We start from the raw sequence: 19,136 nt of genomic DNA on the forward strand, positions 1-19,136 counted from the left end.
CACTGAATAATTGAACACACAGAACATGGGAAGAGACAAGAGGAAGAAGAAAGGGCATTTGTGTGCATGTGTGTGAAGGGCTGAGAAAGTATGGAAAGAAGAAGGAAAGTAAAGAAACAAACGTGCACACATGTACACACGCCCCGAGCATATACACAGTAACAGAGCCAAACCACAGAAGATGATGAGAACGGCTCTCATGACTCTTTCCAGGCCGCCCTCCCAGGCAGCCTGTGTCCATTACACACGTTTATAATAGTGCAATGCAAAGATATGTGCACAGAAACCCATGTAGCAAGCTCACGCACACATAATCCAAAGCTATGATTCCAGTCACATTTCCCCGTGGCGCTGACACAAATGCTTCGACACACGAGCGGCGTGTGACATGGAGCCACGTGAAAGCACAACACTCCAAACACACACAGATCCTTTTCCTCTCTCATCCCTGTCTCCCACAAAAGCACTCCAAGGATGGAATCTCGGGAGTTATGGTGCACTTCTAAGTAGCTTTACTTGCAGTAATGTATTCAATCGTCTGGGCTGCATTCTGCCCGGAAGAGAGCAGGAATGAATCAGTATAAAGAGGCATTAAAACAGCCTGCCTGTGTCTCTGCCTAATAGAATCACACAGTGAACAGCAGTGCTGAAAGCAGGGGCCTGACTTTTGGAGCTGTGTAGTGTAGCCACACAGACACCTGCGACGATCAGCATTAGGTTGGTTGGCTTGACAACCGATGCTTTGATCTTACGTGCATCACTTTTATATAAATACAAAGTGTGATCAAAAAGCATACCCGATGTAAAACTGGCCACTATTCCTGCGAGGCTGGCCCTTTGTGAACTCCTGTTGTGTTCCAGTCCTTCTGCTACGCTTGGATCGCTCCCATTCGGACCACTTGTGATTTGAATTCACATATAAGAGTGGAAACATAAACTGACCTATTTTTCATGTGGTGGTTCGACACTGGTGCAAGAGCTAGGTCTCTAGCTACAACTCATTCACTGGAAAGCACCACAGTGTCCAAGGCCGAAGACGGTAAATCCGTTGCTGATGTCTTTTGACGCTCAGATTCATTAACCAGGCTCTTAATTTGCTACTAACATGTTAAAGGAGTCATTCAAAGGTTTTTCACACTGCACACCATTTACTCTACAACACACATGTTGGACAAAATAGTCAGTAAAAGAAAACAAAGCAGTTAAAATGAAAACTCGCTGAAGCTCGTCTGCTTGCTAAAGGTCAGCTCCGTTTCCTCGCAAATCACAGATCACAGCTAATCTCACAGAGTGAAAGCAGAGACGGTGGCAGTTTGTCTAGCGCGCTAATTTTGCCATCAGTCTTGCAAGACTAGAGATTCATCCACAGTGCACATGCTTCACCAGAAAAAGGAGCTCTCAGATTATTAAGCTACAGCCACACAAGACAAGCGTTCTTCTAGAGACAAGTTGTGGGCACAAGATGACTTTGATATAAAGTACAGATGCAAACAGGTGAGGAGGTTTATTACAAAATGCAGGAGAGACATTGCTTTCACTTTAATTTATGTCTGTCTTTTGGGCAAGCAAGGCAAGCACTGCTTGCCGCTAAATTGTCAGTGTTTTTTTCTGCATTTGAATAAAACACTGCAGTCGATATGAAACAGGTAATATATTATACATTGTTTGCCTCCCGTGGCTGTGTAACATATTTTGCTCTAGCTGGCTCTATTAGGCAGTGAAGTGTGGCTGTTTCGTAGAATCCTCTATTTCATGAACTATTTGTCATTTTTGTCCAGAATGTAATACCTATAAGTTCTAACAGGTGTGTGTTTATACTGTGAACATGCGGATGTTCCGATCCATGAATACGTGCGAGTCATTCATTACTGCATTAGTACATGAGAACGTCGTACTAGTGGGTTGGAGCTTTTAAACGGAAACCATCATTACTGCAACAGGACAACTGTTCTGGTAGAAACATTGTATACAGACAAAACAGTAACAATAAAGTAAAAACAAAATTATTCTCATATAAATAAGAGTAAGGCAAACCAAATGTGAAGAAATAAAGCAAAATAATAAATAAAATAGTACAGTCTGCTCTTTGACCTCCTCTCACCTCTTCGTTTTCTCCCAGTGCTCCACTGAGCTTTCACTACTCTTCTACACTCAGTGTTCCGGTTTCCTCCTGGCCTCCTGCTGACCTGTTAAATCTTTCGTCTTTTCTAATTGCATCTTTTTGTCCCTGTCCACTATCCAGCAATCCTTGCTCCACCTTTCCACTTCCTTTTCTTCTTCCCCAGCAGGCCAGTCACATTTCACACATTTGTCCTGTAAACTATTACCGCTCATCCTGCCTGGACCTTTCTTTCTTCTCTGGTTCAAATCTCTGGCTTTTCATTCCTGTATACATTCTCTCGTCCTCAGGAGCCTCGAGGCAGCTTCCTCTTTCATGTTTCCTTCATACAGAGTTACAGTTCAGGATTTCCAAATAACTTTCGATTTCAATTAAGTTAATGGTTTTACCCTCACTCACTGACTTGAAACGTTTGTACACTAGGTTTGGAAAAAAGGTTTTGGCATATGCCATATTTTCCGCTCTATAAGGCGCACATAAAATCTACAGCGCGCCTTATAGTCCGGTGCGTCTTATGTATGAATTCTGGTTGAATTCCGATTTTAAAAATCAAATCACCACACCTTTTTTTTTTCCCTCTCTCTCTTTCTATTTACAAACAAGGGATGTTTCCACATTCTCTCCACCCGTCTAAACGAAACACCCAGCGTACATCATTAGAAATACACACACAATTATGAGCATGCTGAGGTTTGTCACATGGAATGTAAATGGAGCTGGCACCAGAGGAAAGAGGTTAAAGATATTTAACCAGCTTAAAAAACTACAGGCAGATGTTGTTTTATTACAAGAAACTCACAGACCTGTCACAGGTTTAAATGAACTTAAAACACCTGAGTTTCCTAACGTGTTTGCAGCCTGTTATAATTCTAGACAACGGGGAGTAGCAATTTTAATACATAAAAATGTTAATTTTACAGTACTCGATACAGTTATAGATCCAGAGGGTAGATTTCTAATTATTAAACTATCAATATTGAACAAAAAACTATGTATTGTAAGTATATATGGTCAGAATGTTGATGAACCCTCATTCTTCCACGGATTTTTTAGTGCACTCTCTGAACACTTTGATTGCACACTCATTCTTGGCGGTGACCTCAACCTTGGACTAAATGAAGACATGGATAGGCTCAACACAACAGGAACTCAGCGCAATTGGCAATCCACAAATATAATCAAACAGTATATGAGTGACTTTGGTCTTCGCGATGCATGGCGCTCCCTTCACCCCACCAGTAAGGAATATACTTTTCTCTCGCATGTTCATCACTCTTACTCTCGTCTGGATTATTTTCTGGTCAGCAGCTCACTGCTGAGCGACATTTCAGACACTGAGATTCATCCTATAGCTGTCAGCGATCATGCTCCTGTATCTTTAACACTAATGCACAAGAATAATACTACGCCAAGAAAAAACTGGAGATTTAATACATCATTGCTTAAAGATGAAGACTTTATTAAATATTTTAAAAAGGAATGGACTTCATATTTAGACTTTAATGACACTCCCGGAATATCTGCTTCTGTTCTATGGGAAGCAGGGAAAGCTGTGATGAGAGGTAAAATAATGTCTTTCTCATCACACAAAAAGAAAGAAGAAAACAAAAATATTCAGGAATTAGAAAAAACATCAAATCACTAGAAGAAGCCTACGCGTCCCACCAAGATCAGGAAACATTGAACAAAATACGCAAAACAAAACTAGAATTAAATGAAACTATTACAGTTTTTCTCAGTCGCTTTGGTGCGTTTCTCAGATCAGAATTGAAATTCTCATAACTATTAGTTCAACCTCCACAACACTCAGTCATTTGTGCACATCATAGTAGCAATTTCTCCTCTCTCTGAACAAACTGCAAATGATTTTGGACATGAATCAGTTGCTTCCATACATTTCCCTGCTGCTTTCTGACATTTCCATTTGCTTATGTCATGTCAGTCAAAAGTAATCATACCTATGGATGCTGAATAGTCGTTCCCAATAAAACTAATAGTCATACATCCATTGCTTGAGTCATCACACACAAAATTGTTGAACTAGTTATCACATGCCAAATATTGGCCATCTGTCAAGCAAATCCTATACCTTCCTGTATCATTGTTCCTGGAAATGTCTCTGAAATTGAACAATTGATCTCAGGTGAATTACAGCTGTCACTCATGAGGAGGCGTGTGAAAGTTTAGTTGTAACCAATGACAAACAACTTGTTCACTGTCAATTATGGATGAATCCTGTGAATCCCAAATTGGCAAGCATATATAAACTGCGCAGGAGCTAGTGTGTACCATTTCTACACTTCGGTTACACAAAATGGAAGGTCAGCACCGTGGAGGAGGGGTGAGGATGCGGGGAGGAAGGGGAAGAGGGAGAAGAGGCAGATATAGGCGGATTCCTAATGAAATAAGGGCTACAATTGTGGACCATGTTGTCAATCACAGCCTCACCATGGAGGAGGCTGGTCGAAGGGTGCAACCCAATATTGGAAGAACTACTGTCAGTTCAATCATTCAAACATTCCGTAGGGAAAACAGGTATGCAAACAGTAATACACTGTACTGTGCCATCTCAGACACATCACATGTTACTGTACTGTATTTGCAATTTCACAAAAAGTTCACTCTGCACCACATAGGATTGTAAGACAACCTCGCGGAGGCGGAAGAGGGCCCCTTCTTACCCCACAGCAAGAAGAAGCCATTTGTGCACTGGTCATTGCAAACAATGCAATAAAGCTGAGAGAAATACAAAGCGCTGTCATAGAGAATTACACGGTATTTGGCAATATTGAATCTGTTCCAATTTCAACAATTGACAGAGTACTCAAGACAAATGAAATCCACATGAGCAAATGGCCCTGCTAGCAGCCATGGATGCAGCATGTGACGACATCACAGCAGGGTCCTGCAGAGGATGGATTCGCCACTCCAGGAGATACTTTCCTCGCTGCATTGCGAGGGATAACATCTGTTGTGATGTAGATGAAAATATGTGGCCAGACAGACAGGAACGTCTGGATGTGCCAGAATGATTTACTGTACTGTTACATGTGCTGTTTATTGTTCACATTAGTGCACAGCTCTACCAAATGGGTGATTTTATGTTTACATGTATTCTACAGTGCACAAGTGACTGTAGCATATTTTTCTTTTGCACAATTCTGTAGGATTACAAACACTTCTACACAATGGAAATGTGAAACGTACGTATTCAGTGTCTCAGTTACTCCCAAGACTCCCATAACATCTACAGTGACTTTACTGCACATTTCAGATGGCTGTACAGGTAGGCCATAGTGCTGTCGTCAGCATTTTCAGGTGTCACCAATTGTTTTTGCAATGGGAAACACTGAAATTATAAACTGTCATAGTGGAAACATGACAATGCCATTTGACTATCTTGTTCATAAAGATGGTGTCAAGACTTTTCATTTTGATGGCACTGACAGTTTCATTGACATGGATACTTGCTTTTGAGGTATGGATAATCAATTCTGTGCATGTGACGTGCTTTTGCAGGCTATCCACTAGGTTTTGCAGTTTGCACTAATTGTTTTGGGAAATGCACTAACTGCTGTGCAAATGTTAATGGTGTTCTGAGGAACGCACCAAAGCGACTGAGAAAAACTGTAATAAAAAAACACAATTCCTTATACAAAGACTTCGCTTGCAGAATTTTGAACACAGTAACAAATCAGGTCGATTTCTAGCTAACCAGCTAAAAATAAATAAAGAAAAAACAACTATATGTGCTGCTAAAGATTTATCGGGGAACACAATATATGATCCTGGAAGAATAAACAACATTTTTAGGGATTTCTATGAAACTTTATACTCACCACAAATAAACCCATCTAAAAATGAAATTGATCTGTTCCTTGACAACGTAACTCTTCCAAAATTACTAGATGTCAGCCGGTGATCGGCTGTGATCAGCTGATCACGGGGCCGGGGTTAAAAGAGAGACGCCACCCACCTGTTCGCCGCTCAGACATCAGTATCCTCGTGTCAGGAGCTCCGAAACTCTGCCGACGTCAGTCTCCGCCTGATTCAGCAACTGTGAGTTACAACCCCTTTCAATCCTTTTTCTCTTCCCGGCTCCGCTCGCTCTCTGTCTGTAACGACCGTTCCGAAGCCACGCTTCGTGCTCAGGTCATTACTAGAATAACTGCGTGTCTGCTCCAAACCCACCGCTAGCCTTCGCCGCGCTTGGGTCTAGCCAGCACGCCACACGGGCACGCCGAATTACTGTGTGCGATCCGCCCGGCCGTGACACTAGACAGTCAAGCAATGGAACTGGATTCGCCACTGACGCCAAGTGAACTCCAGGAAGCCCTGATAAGTATGCCCAATAATAAGGCTCCAGGTCCAGACGGCTTCCCTGCAGAATTCTACAAAGAATTCTGGATAATTTTGGCACCAGTATTCCACGGCATGTTGCAGGAAATCGAGGAAAAGGGCAGACTACCACCAAATATGAATTCTGCCAACATTAGTCTCCTGCTAAAACCAGGCAAAGACCCTTTATTTCCCTCAAGCTATCGTCCAATTTCTCTTTTAAATGTAGACCTTAAAATAATCTGCAAAGCTCTCTCAAAGAGATTAGAGAAAATGACCCCCCTCTTAATTCATCCTGACCAAACTGGTTTCATAAAAGGTCGGCACTCCTCAACAAACACTCGTAGATTACTTAATTTAATAGACTACTCATACGATAAAAACATCGAAACCATAATATTATCTCTAGATGCAGAAAAAGCATTTGTCAGAGTTAACTGGAAATTTTTATTCGCAACTTTACACAAATTTAGTTTTGGAAACTCTTTCATAAACTGGATAAGAATATTATACAATTCCCCAACAGCTCGTATCAGAACAATTGACCAGACATCCTCCAGCTTCTGTCTCTTGAGGGGCACCAGACAGGGATGCCCACTCTCCCCTTCACTTTTTGCAATTTTTATCGAACCTCTAGCAGCAGCATTTAGACAGGCTACAACAATTAAGGGCATAAAATGTAAGAGCATAGAACATAAAATCAGTCTCTATGCGGATGATGTGTTGCTTTTTCTGCAAAACACACAAACCAACCTCTCTGAGGTAATTACTCTAATAAACTGGTTTTCAAGAGTTTCAGATTATTCAATTAACTGGCCAAAATCTACACTTCTCCCCATTAACTGCTCCTTCCATAATTCTTCCTCTGCCCCACTGCAATCCGGAAATATTAAATATTTAGGTATTAATGTCTCTCCTAAGCTTTCAGACTTAACTAAATTAAACCACATCCCACTTCTAAAGAAAGTAGAAGGCGATCTGACTAGATGGAAATGTTTACCCATATCACTCATGGGAAGGGTCGCCACTATAAAAATGATGATCTTGCCAAAAATAAATTACTTATTTTTGATGATCCCTAACAAACCATCACAAGATTGGTTCAGATCTCTGGATTCATATATTTCCAAATTCCTTAGTGGGGGTGGGAGGTTTGGAGTCTTCTCTCACCCCCATTCTCTGCGACCTGCTGGAGCGGGGGGGCTAGGAGGAGGAGTTGGCCGTCCAACTGCGGTCTGGAGTGTGGGGCCTCCCTGCTGCTGCGGAGTCGGGGCGGTCTGCCTCCTCCCACCGCAGGGAAAAGGGTAACACCACCTGGGTCTGGGTGCAGTTCCCCCTCCAGGGGCAAGGGTACCTAGACCCGGTTCGTAGAGTACGCTTGGGGAGTGTGATCGTGTGTACAGCGTCTCTTTATGTCTGTCTCCACGTTGGTTGAGTGTGGAGTAAGTGCATATGAGAGCATGAGGGTGGGAATGGATGTTTGTGTCTGTGTGTGCCTGTATGTCTGTGTCTATATGTCAGGTTGGGTATCAGACGCCACCTCTCTGGGGACATCTCAGGCCCTCCAAGGTTTGGAGGCCTATCTCCACCCACCACCACTTCCCCTGCCAGTGGCGGACTCCCTCAGGTGTCGGTGCGTTGGTGGTTCTTTGTGTCTGGGGGTGGGCGTCCGGGTACACACCGGCTCACTCCTTGGCGGCCGCTTATCGGGGCCTGGAGCCTGGGGCTCGCTCGGGCCACTTCGGAGGTGGGGTGCCCCCGGCCTCTCGGCCTGGGGCTCGGTCACTCAGGCACAGCTGGCTGCCGGCGGAGCTCACGGGCGCGTCACTGCAACTCCCCCTGGCTTCTGCTCCGCGGCTGCTGAATGAGCCCTCATCTGGGACTCTCCTCAGCTCTTACTGGGACAGTGGCGCGGCTGCCCCTCTGTTGGTCTTCCTTGGTCTCTTGTGTTCTGGGGACCTCTGGATGTCTGGAGTTTTGATCTCCTCCATACCTGCTTCATACCCTGGAGGACGGGGCTGTGGCCCCCCCACACTCCCTAGCAGATCGTTACATGGAGAAACCTTTGGAATGCAAACATGCTGATCCACACAGGTATGCACACAGGTGTACACACGGGTATTCACAGATGCGGACTACAGCTTTCTTGGCTGCTGCCTCAAAGCACATTGTGCGCTGTCTATCTTGCGTGCTGCACAATATCGTTTATTATTTAGTATCTACTGTTATCTACTGCTAGCTAGTTTATTGTGATGGTGCTGTTTTTTTTATTATGTTGCTCTTTGTTGTTTGCTTTCTCTTCTGTTTTTTTTCTCCATACAGGTGACCCAGGTGTTTTATTTTTTTTTTGTTTGTTTTTTTTTTCTTTCTTCCCCCCCTTCTCACCGTCTCTTCTCCCCTTTGGATTTCTTTCTCTCCCTCTCTTTCTTTCATTCTCTCTCCCTGTCCTATCCCCCAGTCATGTCTGTCCCGTTTGTAGCAACTGAAAATAAAATAAATTCATAATTATAATAAAGGTCAATCAAATGGACCAATATGGCAAGGCCATGATGATCCACTTGGTAAAATAAATCCGCTTGGCATCTTTCTTGGCCTTAAGACAACAATTCTGACGGCTAAAGATCCAAACGGGACACAAAAAAAAAAAAAAATCAACAATCTGTCAAAAATGTTTTAGTACGACCTTGGTAGCTGCGAAGCCGCACCGCTTGATGGATGGTCGGAGCATTACGGCTACTGTAGTGAAGAGCCACGCGGAGGAATCTGGGTCCTAAACTCCGTCTCCTACAGGTCCCAAAGTCAAACGATCACTGCAGCATCACTGAGAGTTAAAAACTGTCTAAATTCTTTCATCTAATAAAATGATCAGTGTTGCTGCTTTACCAGGTGTAACAATTAAGTTTAACATCCAGGCATCCATGAAAACAGAATTTATTACATTTAACAGAGTTAGAAGTTAGCAGGAAGTTAGCTCGCTAGCTTCCACCTAAGCATGATATAGCATGTTCTGACTGAGAGATTTCTGCAAAAATTCAAACGTACATCTCTGCTATCACTTCCAGCATAAATGAAGACAGGAAACTAAACAGCAGTGACGTTTGTAGGGTTACTGAAGTTGGGCTAGCTGCTATATAATGATGTGCTACGTGATCGCTAGCGACACAGCTACGTTAGCATAACATAAACACAGTGAAGCTGGAGGATGAACGCTAACTTTTTTCCACTCAATAAAAGTTAACGTGAGGGTTCCTGATGGTTAGGGACAAATGCAATCGCAGGATGCTGTAAAAGGACCAAACTTCACTCAGGAGAACAACTGAGATAATTCATCCACAATACAAGGTTAGTCATTCATATACTGCTGCAACATGGGAATAGAGCAGTTGTGATAGAATACAGCATTAATGTCTGGATGCATTCTCAATCATCCAGGTAAGTAAATCTCCAAAAGTTGATTCTGTTCATCTGGACGTAGCGTTTTGTGGGAGAAACTTTTCATCATCATCCAGGTGACTTCTTCAGCCTCAGCTGACTTCAGGTTTCAATCTTATAAACAGTGCATTTGCATAATGACTGAAACCAGCCCACTGAAGGAACAATGGGCTGGGAGGTCAGTTCCTTAATCTTAATTATGCAAATTCTCATGACCATTGATCAACAACCACTGACCAAAACCCACTGATCAGTGGCCATGAGTACCACTCTCAGCATCAACCAAGTGTGTTTGAACTGTGTCTTCATTCCACCTACTTCACATACAAGGGTCAATTCTACAGGCAGAAACATGGGTGTGCCGTGGGCTCCCCAGTTTCACCCATCGTGGCCAATTTGTACATGGAAGAAGTGGAAAAGAGGGCTTTGCTATCCTACCCTGGAACACCACCAAGCCATTGGTTCAGGTATGTGGATGACACCTGGGTGAAAATCAAATCTCAGGACGTACCACATTTCACGGATCACATTAACTCCGTGGACCGACACATCAAATTCACCAGGGAGGATATGAAAAGTGGCAGGTTAGCCCTCTCAGACTGTGAGATTTCCATCAGTAGTGGGGGACATCTAAAAGCTGATGTGTACCGTAAACCTGCACATACGGATCAGTATTTAAGGTTTGACTCTCATCATCCACTGGAGCACAAACTGGGTGTCATCAGGACGCTACAACACAGAGCGAACACCATCCCCACTGACACAGCAGCCAGGGAGGCAGAAGATCACATCAAGAAGAGTAAATGTGGTTATCCCAGCTGGACTTTTGTCAAAGCTGGAAAGGCTCCTAAAGAAACCTCCAGCCGATCCAGGAGAGAAGGACAACCGCTGCCCAAGCGAGATCATAAGATCACCCGCAGAGTGCATTTTCAATTCCAGAATGGGCATAATTATCACCATAAATCATGTCTGAATCCTGACCTGCCCACATATGCACTTGTGTGAGCGGGCACAAACACTGCTGAATAATGCACCCACACCCACACACCCCTAGAGTTCAGCCGAGTGTCCCCCACAGCTGTGCGTCGCCTCTTGGAGTATCTTGAGGGATATTTTTAGCCATCTGTGTGAAACTGAAAAACACTGCCATGAGGACTGTTAAAAGTGCAGATGTCAAGACACATTTAAGTGCAGTTAGGGCAAAGTTGTATTTGAGGACAGCACCGGAGGGAGGAGTCTTAAAGCAAAGAGAGGAGCAGTTTACAGAGCTGTCCGCCTGTGCCACCGAGACGATTTGTTTTCCTCACTTCACCCACAACATCCTGTTTGTTCCCCACGTCGATCTAGTCGATCGGTGTAGCAGAGGCCAGCATCATTGGAGAAAGTCCTCCTTGCTAATATTCATCCCTGAAACTGACAGGATTTGTGCTTCTGACACACTGCATTTGGGGTTGACTGTGCTATATTTTCTTACTTAACTGATTGACTTGAAACTACAGACAAAATTAACTAGCTTAGACGTTAAGAGGCAAGTCGAATACAAGTGACGTGCTGACAATACACGACTCAAAGTGAAGCTCAAGCCAGAGCTCGGGCTGTCCAGTAGATTGCTTCAGTGTCAGCCCTGCTTTATTTGACACCGTGTGCTTTAGAGTGACAAGACAGGGCGAGAGATGACAAGACATAAATCAAGTTTAAAACCCTAAATGTCACATATCTGGTGTGCACCTGCTAAACCATCAAGGCTGTCACATTGTCTTTCTGCAAAGTCACGTTTCAACACAATGACAGGATACCAGAGGACTAGTCTGCTCTTACTCATAGATTTATAAAGCAACAACTACCTCTGAAGAAAGTGATGTGGAGACAGAACGATAAGGACCACGCTAAATGAGAAGAAACCCAATGCTTGACCTTCTTCTTGGCTTGCTCACAGGAAAGGATCAAAGGTAATAATGTAAAGAAAAGGGAGCCCGCCTATGAAGCCGTGCACAGCGCCAAGGACTGTGAAGGTGATGACTCACCTTTTTACAGGCAGCAAAGTTTAAATAGCTCACACTCACACCTACACCTGGGAGGTGTTCAGTACAGCTGCAGCCATAAAAAAGCTGATGACTGAACAGCGATGACACTTCCATCATTAATCTTCAATCAAATCTTCTGTCGGTGCAGAAGACTGAGCCACAGGCACCGGCACAGAGGTCGGTGCTTTGTGCAACTGGTTGATATCTCAACAACTTGCTTACACTTTATTTCACATTTAGTGAAGTCATGGTGTCATTTGAAACAGTGGAGATGGTGACGTCCTCTCTATTTTACAGAATGAAATGAAAGAGATGAAGGGAATAGCAAAAGAGAGGAATAACCTATAAGAGCGAGGCTGTGATAGTGGGACCAAGTGAGAAAGACAGAGAAGGTTAGAGGAACATGGCCAGGAGGGATGAATACACAGCAAGAAATAGCTGAAAAGTCAAAAAAATGATTAAAGACTGACAAAGTGAGCAGCAATGACAGAGCCTGACAGGGGACAGTCTGCATGACACGCAGCCATAAATGTAATTTCTATAATAAAAATTGATAGTGCATGTTCATAAACTGGAACATTTGGATCTGCGTGGCAGTTTAGTCACACAGAGGAAGAGACGAGCAGCGATGTGACGACCAGAGAGCACATGACTGTCAGGAACGTCTTGTAACTTGTAGCGATGGCGGATGATAAAAACCCAGTGACAACATAAAGTGAGGTGAGTTAAACCAGCAAGCGATTAAAGCACCTCTGAAAGGCAGAGAAGTAAATGAAAAAGTTTCTCAAGCTGAGAGTCTCTGCCTGTGACCAACTGTCAGCTGCAGGCGCACGTAGCAAGTGAACTGTTGTAAACATGTGTCTGTTTATCCCACAGGATCGTTCTGCTTCCAGATTTAACTTCTTATCTATAAGCATAATAATAATGGATTGCATTTATATAGCGCTTTTCGGGACCCCTCAAAGCGCTTTACAATTCCACTATTCAGTCACTCTCACATTCACACACTGGTGGAGGCAGCTACAGTTGTAGCCACAGCTGCCCTGGGGCGCACTGACAGAGGCGAGGCTGCCATATCGCACCATCGGCCCTTCTGGCCACCACCAGTAGGCGGTAGGTGAAGTGTCTTGCCCAAGGACACAACGACCGAGACTGTCGGAGCCGTGGCTCGAACTGGCAACCTTACAAGTACAAGACGAACACCCAACTCTTGAGCCACGATCGCACGTTTGTCAGTGTTTTCTAAGTAACTACAGAGGATTCTGATCTGTTACTGATCTGATCTTCAGCTAAGATTTGGTTAAAGAACATCTCATGTTGTGTAAGTCATTAAAAGATGGATATTGCACATGCTCAGTGTTGGGTGTAGCACATTCAAAATTAACGTGACTGTAATCACACTCGTCTTTGCAGTAATGCATTATGTGTTTCCATGCGTCACAAAGGTTCTTCAGTTCTCTTTTGTGCAGGTAGGAGGACATTACTTGCTAACTGCTAACACAACTTTGACTGTGAGCAAGCATCTGCACAGGCAGCATGCTAACACAAAGCTAGCCAAGAAGCCAGAATGATGCTGAAGCTGAATGAACGCTGAGCTCCGCCCACCAGCCAGAACTTGATCTTCAACAGGTAATAAAGGCAGTGATGAACAGTTTCCACCTGTGCATGTCTCTACAGTAGAATCAGTGTTGCAATGGCTTTAAAGTTATTAATGTTCATTACAAAGAACCAGTATGGACATGGACCCTCAGTGTCAGACTGCGTTCACTCTTCTAATACTTTTCTGTTTGCTTTAATGTCAGTTTGTTGCTAACTCATTGGCCAAAACCTAATCTTTAAAAAAATCCAAAAGTGACATCAGACTACAATATCGTCCAATCCAATGCTTCAAGTGTCTGCAGCTGCGATGCTTCCAAAACCTCTGCAAACATGGCCGATATGTCGTGACGAGAAACTGGTCAATATTTTATACAGTCAAACACTGCTGCTCATCCATGCCCATACTCGGCATTAGAAAAGAGGCCGTTCAAATGACAGAAGCACATTAAAATTTCACAGCGTTCATTTTCTACTGTAAACAGAAGAGCCAGTGAACCACGAGCACCGAGGCAAGCACCAGCTCATCGGCTTGACACCCGTTTAATAATGCAGAATCAAATCATGTCTGTTTGGTAAAGGTGTATTTGTGCACATAGCTCCTGTTGGGTGGCTGACTCTGCTGAACTGCACACCAATGAGACGCACACACTGCCTGAGATTTCATCTGGAGCTCAACAAAAACATTTCGATTCACCGACTGTCGAAGTGCAACGATGCAGCTTGCTGCTGGAGGATAGAGATACACGGGGTGCTAATGCATCACATCATTGCTATATATACATATTCTAACAAAAGTCCAACCAAAACCAGATTATTAAAATTAGATACAGCACAAATATGGGAACACACCACGCAGATAGTGAATGATCTGCAGTTTGTATCCTGTGACACGTAAAGAGAGCCTGGCTTTTAATGTGTTTATCACAAAAGGCAGCAGTCTGTAATCTTGGCAGACTTAAGGTACTAAAAGATCCAAAGTATAGAAAGAAACACACAAACACCCGTGGACACATTTAAACACTAAGTTTACTTTGTTTAATTGTTTCTCTGCCTTATTCCAACACTTACGTTTCAAATTGAGGGCTGGAGGACTTTCTTTTTCATTTACAGCATCAGCTTGTGCACACATAACCACATAAGGTTCTGACACTGGCCCGAAGCTTTTATCTTTCACCAAAAGACCAGTGTGATATTATTAGCTTCAGCCTGCTGATAAGTGCAGTCGGTGGACAGAGTCGCCTTTTCACGCAGAACACTCGCTGCTGTTTGGACAAGACAGCGTGAAAGCTCTATTGTAGTGAAATATAGATGAACACATGTATTTTAGAGCCACAGAAATGTGGCTAAAACACAGTGTTGGAATGTTAACTTTAGTGCTGTCACATCCAAAGACATGTAGCAGCTTGTAAAACGCACAAGAGCAACTCTCACTGAAAGGTTGTTACTTTCAAAGACGAACAAACGAGTGCATCTACAAGGGAAAAGGAACTCATGTAACTGATAAAGTCTTCTTCAAGTAACTCCTGTGTCCTGTGTGTAAAGGAGTTAAAAACAAATAACTGCTAAATGAAATAAATGTAACTGTAATCAGTTACTGAGAAAATAAAATGAATTTAAATGTAGAATACAGGAGTCACTCTGTTGCTTTACAGTCTTCTGGTATATTTCCTGACAATTGCAACAAATAATAACGAGCAGTAGCTACATCGACACAGACTCATGCATGCGGGCAAAATGCACTCCGATACTGAGCACTGAATTAAATTTGTTCTCCTGTCTTAATCTATCCTGGCTGTTTTCTGCCTGTTAAATTAAGGCTCTAGGCAATCTGAGTCTATCATCCCTGCAACCAGCTGACCAAGACAAGAACCTCTTTCTTTGCTGGAAATCCAACAGTCCAGTAATTTCCTTGTGACACCGTAAAACAATCAAAACACGAGTACATAGAGGAAAGCTTGTTTATCTGCAGAGAAAATACGGATAAAATATTCAGCTGCTCAAAGTGAAATGTCTGCAGCAGATAGAAGATGGTCCAATAGAAAAGTCATTAAGAGTAATACATTATATCATTCATGTCATTTATAGCTGAGTTCAAAACCTCGAAACATTTTAAAAGGATAAGAAATACATTTAAAATGAACCTTTCTAAACGTGCATTACCGTATTTTCACGACCATAAGGCGCACTTAAAAGTCTTAGATTTTCTTCAAAAAGTATGGCGCGCCCTATAGCGCAGTGCGCCCTGTGTGTTGTAAGGAGGACGTAGTAGAGAACACCATGAGAACGCTAAAGGGTGAAGTGCGTGCGTTGACTTTATCGCACATACCTGTCTAAAAGGACAGGTATGTGCATTATGTGGAACATCGTTGTTTTAACAACCCTGAAAATGGCAAAGAGACACGCTTATGAAGCACAGTTTAAACTGAAGGCCATCAGCTATGTGGAGGAACATGGAAATCGAGCAGCGGCGAGAGAATTTAAGATTAACGAATCGATGGTTCACAAATGGAGGAAGCTAGAAAACAAGCTCCGGCAGGTCAAGAAAACGCAGCTGAGTTTCCGCGGACATAAGGCGAGGTGGCCCGAGTTGGAGGAAAGACTCGAGCGGTGGATCATCGAGCAAAGAACGAGCGGGAGAAGCGTTTCGACGGTCACCATTCGGCTAAAAGCAGTTTCACTTTCACTTTTTATGAAACGGTGCCATTTTTCCATCCGGACCAGGACTACGGTAGCGCAGCAACTTCCAGCGGATTATAAGGAAAAGCTGGCCATCTTCCGCTCCTACTGCAGCAAACACATCGGCGACAAAAACATCCAGCCCAGCCACATCACAAACATGGACGAGGTCCCGCTCACTTTTGACATCCCGGTGAGTCACACTGTGGAGAAGGGGACCAGCACGGTAGCGATACGCACAACGGGGTATGAAAAGTCGTCTTTTACTGTTGTGCTAATGGACAGAAACTGCCGCCTATGGGGATTTTTAAGCGAAAGACTTTGCCTAAAGAGAAGTTTCCAGCAGGAATCATCATTAAGGGACATGAAAAGGGCTGGATGGATGAGGAAATGATGAAAGAGTGGCTGAGGGAGGTGTATGTAAGGAGACCAGGTGGTTTTTTCCACGCATCACCATCGCTGTTGATCTGTGACTCTATGCGTGCCCATCTCACAGCCGATGTGAAAAAACTAGTGAAACAAATGAACTGTGAGCTTGCTGTCATTCCGGGAGGCCTGACAAAGGAACAACAACCGCTGGACATCGGTGTGAACCGCCCGTTCAAAGTAAGGCTGCGAGCGGCCTGGGAGCGATGGATGACCGGTGGAGACCACAGTTTCACCAAGAGTGGAAGGCAGCGCCGGGCGAGTTACGCCACAATTTGCGAATGGATTGTAGATGCTTGGGCTAACATGTCTGCTGGCACTGTTGTTCGAGCTTTCGCAAAAGCCGGCATCATTTCCGAGGAGCCGCACGGCACGGAAAGTGACTCTGACGGTGAAGACAGTGAACCTGGCATGTTTGATGGAGATTTAGCGCAGCTTTTCAATTCAGACACAGAGGATGAGGACTTCGATGGGTTTGATTGATGATAAAAATGTGAGTACCAAACTTTGTTTTGCTCCTGCTTTATTTTTAAATACGCACACTTGTATGCTTGTGTGTTGTTGATGATGACGATTACCGGTAATAAAAATGTGAGTAAGGTACCGAACTCAGGTTTGCTGCCGCTTTATTTTTAAATACGCATACGGTATTTGTATGCGCCCTATGATCCAGTGCGCCTTATGTGTGTGTTAAATACAGTAATGGCACACATAACTGAGACTGCGCCTTTTAGTACAGTGCGTCTTATGGTCGTGAAAATACGGTACTGTATGTAAGGATCAATGAGACTGTCTCCTCTAAAATGTCACTAAATGACCAGAACTGTAGGTCATTTTGCACCGCTGGCATCATGAAGCACTCACAGTTTGATCTTCTATTTTATTCATTTAATAAAATGCAAGGATGCATCAACGTCTCGCATTCTTGCAGACTGTTACTTGCAGCTGTGATGAACAATTGGAGTCATTCCCTGATTTGATGATTCACTAATCGTTCAAGACTCCTCAGGATGTTTGTGTTCAGCGTGCATATACATATCAAAAGACAAAAAGCAGGAAGTACTCTTCACGGTGGCAGCTGTTAGTGGGTGGGATATATCGGGGAGCGAGTGAACATTTAGTCCTCAGAGTTGACGTGTTAGAAACAAGAAAAATGGTCAAGTCAGAGGATTTCAGCGAGTTTGACACAGGCCATGTTGCCATGGCTAGAAGACGACAGGCCCCGTGATGCTTGTGGGGAATAAAGCCTGGATGGTGTGGTCCAGTCCAGCAGACAGGCTACTGTAGCTCAGATTGCTGAAAAGGTTAATGATGGTTCTGCTAGGAAGGTGTCAGAGCAAATGCATTACAGTTGGCTAGCTGCAGACCGGTCAGGGTGTCCATGATGACCCCTGTCCACTGCAGAAAGCACCAACAGTAGGCTCGTGAGCTACTGGACCACAGAGCAATGGAAGAAGGAGCCCTGGTCTGACGATTCAGACCAAGCCACTGCTCACCAGGGGAACCTCTGACACCAGGATGCACTATGGGAAGAAGGCAAGGCAGTGTGATGCTTCGGACCATGTCCTGCCGGGAAACCTTGGTTCCTGCCATCTAAGCATTGTTGCAGACCATGTACACCCTCTCATGGAAACAGTATTCCCTGACGGCTGTGGCCTTTTCCAGCAGGATCATTTACCTTAAATGCAAACATGATTCAGGAATGGTTTGAGGAGCACAAATTTGAGGTGCTGACTCCAAATTCCCCAGATCTCCGTCCAATCGAGCATCTGTGGAATGTGCTGGACAAACAGCTCCGATCCATGGAGACCCCACCTCACAACTTACAGGATTTAAAGGATCTGTTGCTAACATCTTGGTGCAGATACTACTGCAGGGGTCGAGCTCAGGGCCACGGCCTCCAGCATGATGTTAGGTGGTCATAATGTTATGCCTGATGAGCGTATGTCACGTTTGTCGTGTTGTATCTGTGCAATCAAAAAGGGCTCCCACCATGGACGAGTGTCTCATCAGAGGTCTATCATAAGGAAACCTTGGATTATTCCATCCATTTAACATCTATCTAAGCAACCTGCATGTCTGCAGGTGTGCATGTATGTATTTATACCCATATAGTGTGAGTATGATTTGAATGGTATGAGGGCATCTGTGTGTGTTTGATATCTGCCTGCTGACAGGTTGGCTTCCTTCTTGACCTTTTTCTCTCCAGCTTTGACATTTCCCACTAAGACATAACAAAGGAGTAGATTTCTTCAGCCTCAATCTTTCTCCCTCCTTCTTCCTCCTCCTCTTTCTAACTGCAGCCTTTTGCAACAAAATTCATCAACACCATCAGCTCTTAGGTTTGTTGCTGCCTCTCCCTCGGATATCTTTGTTTCTCTCTTTCTCTCCCCGTATCTCCTTCATCGTCTCATTTTTGTCTCTCTTTTTACCCTTTGTCTTGATCTTTCTCAGCCTCCCTTCCTGCCTCCCCTTCTATTCGTCTTCAGCTCCCTCTGCCTCAGAAGGGACTTGAAATATAA

The 19,136-nt window shown here is 43.9% G+C and overlaps 1 protein-coding gene across 2 annotated transcripts in view; it reads right to left on the reverse strand.

Annotated features, from left to right (window-relative positions):
* kcnh2b (potassium voltage-gated channel, subfamily H (eag-related), member 2b) overlaps nucleotides 1-19,136 on the reverse strand; it is a 249,338-nt gene that overhangs the window by 28,889 nt on the left and 201,313 nt on the right. The gene's annotated exons all lie outside the window — the stretch shown is intronic.

This window comes from Astatotilapia calliptera, chromosome 9 (genome assembly GCF_900246225.1).
Source record: "Astatotilapia calliptera chromosome 9, fAstCal1.2, whole genome shotgun sequence".
NCBI lineage: Eukaryota > Metazoa > Chordata > Actinopteri > Cichliformes > Cichlidae > Astatotilapia > Astatotilapia calliptera.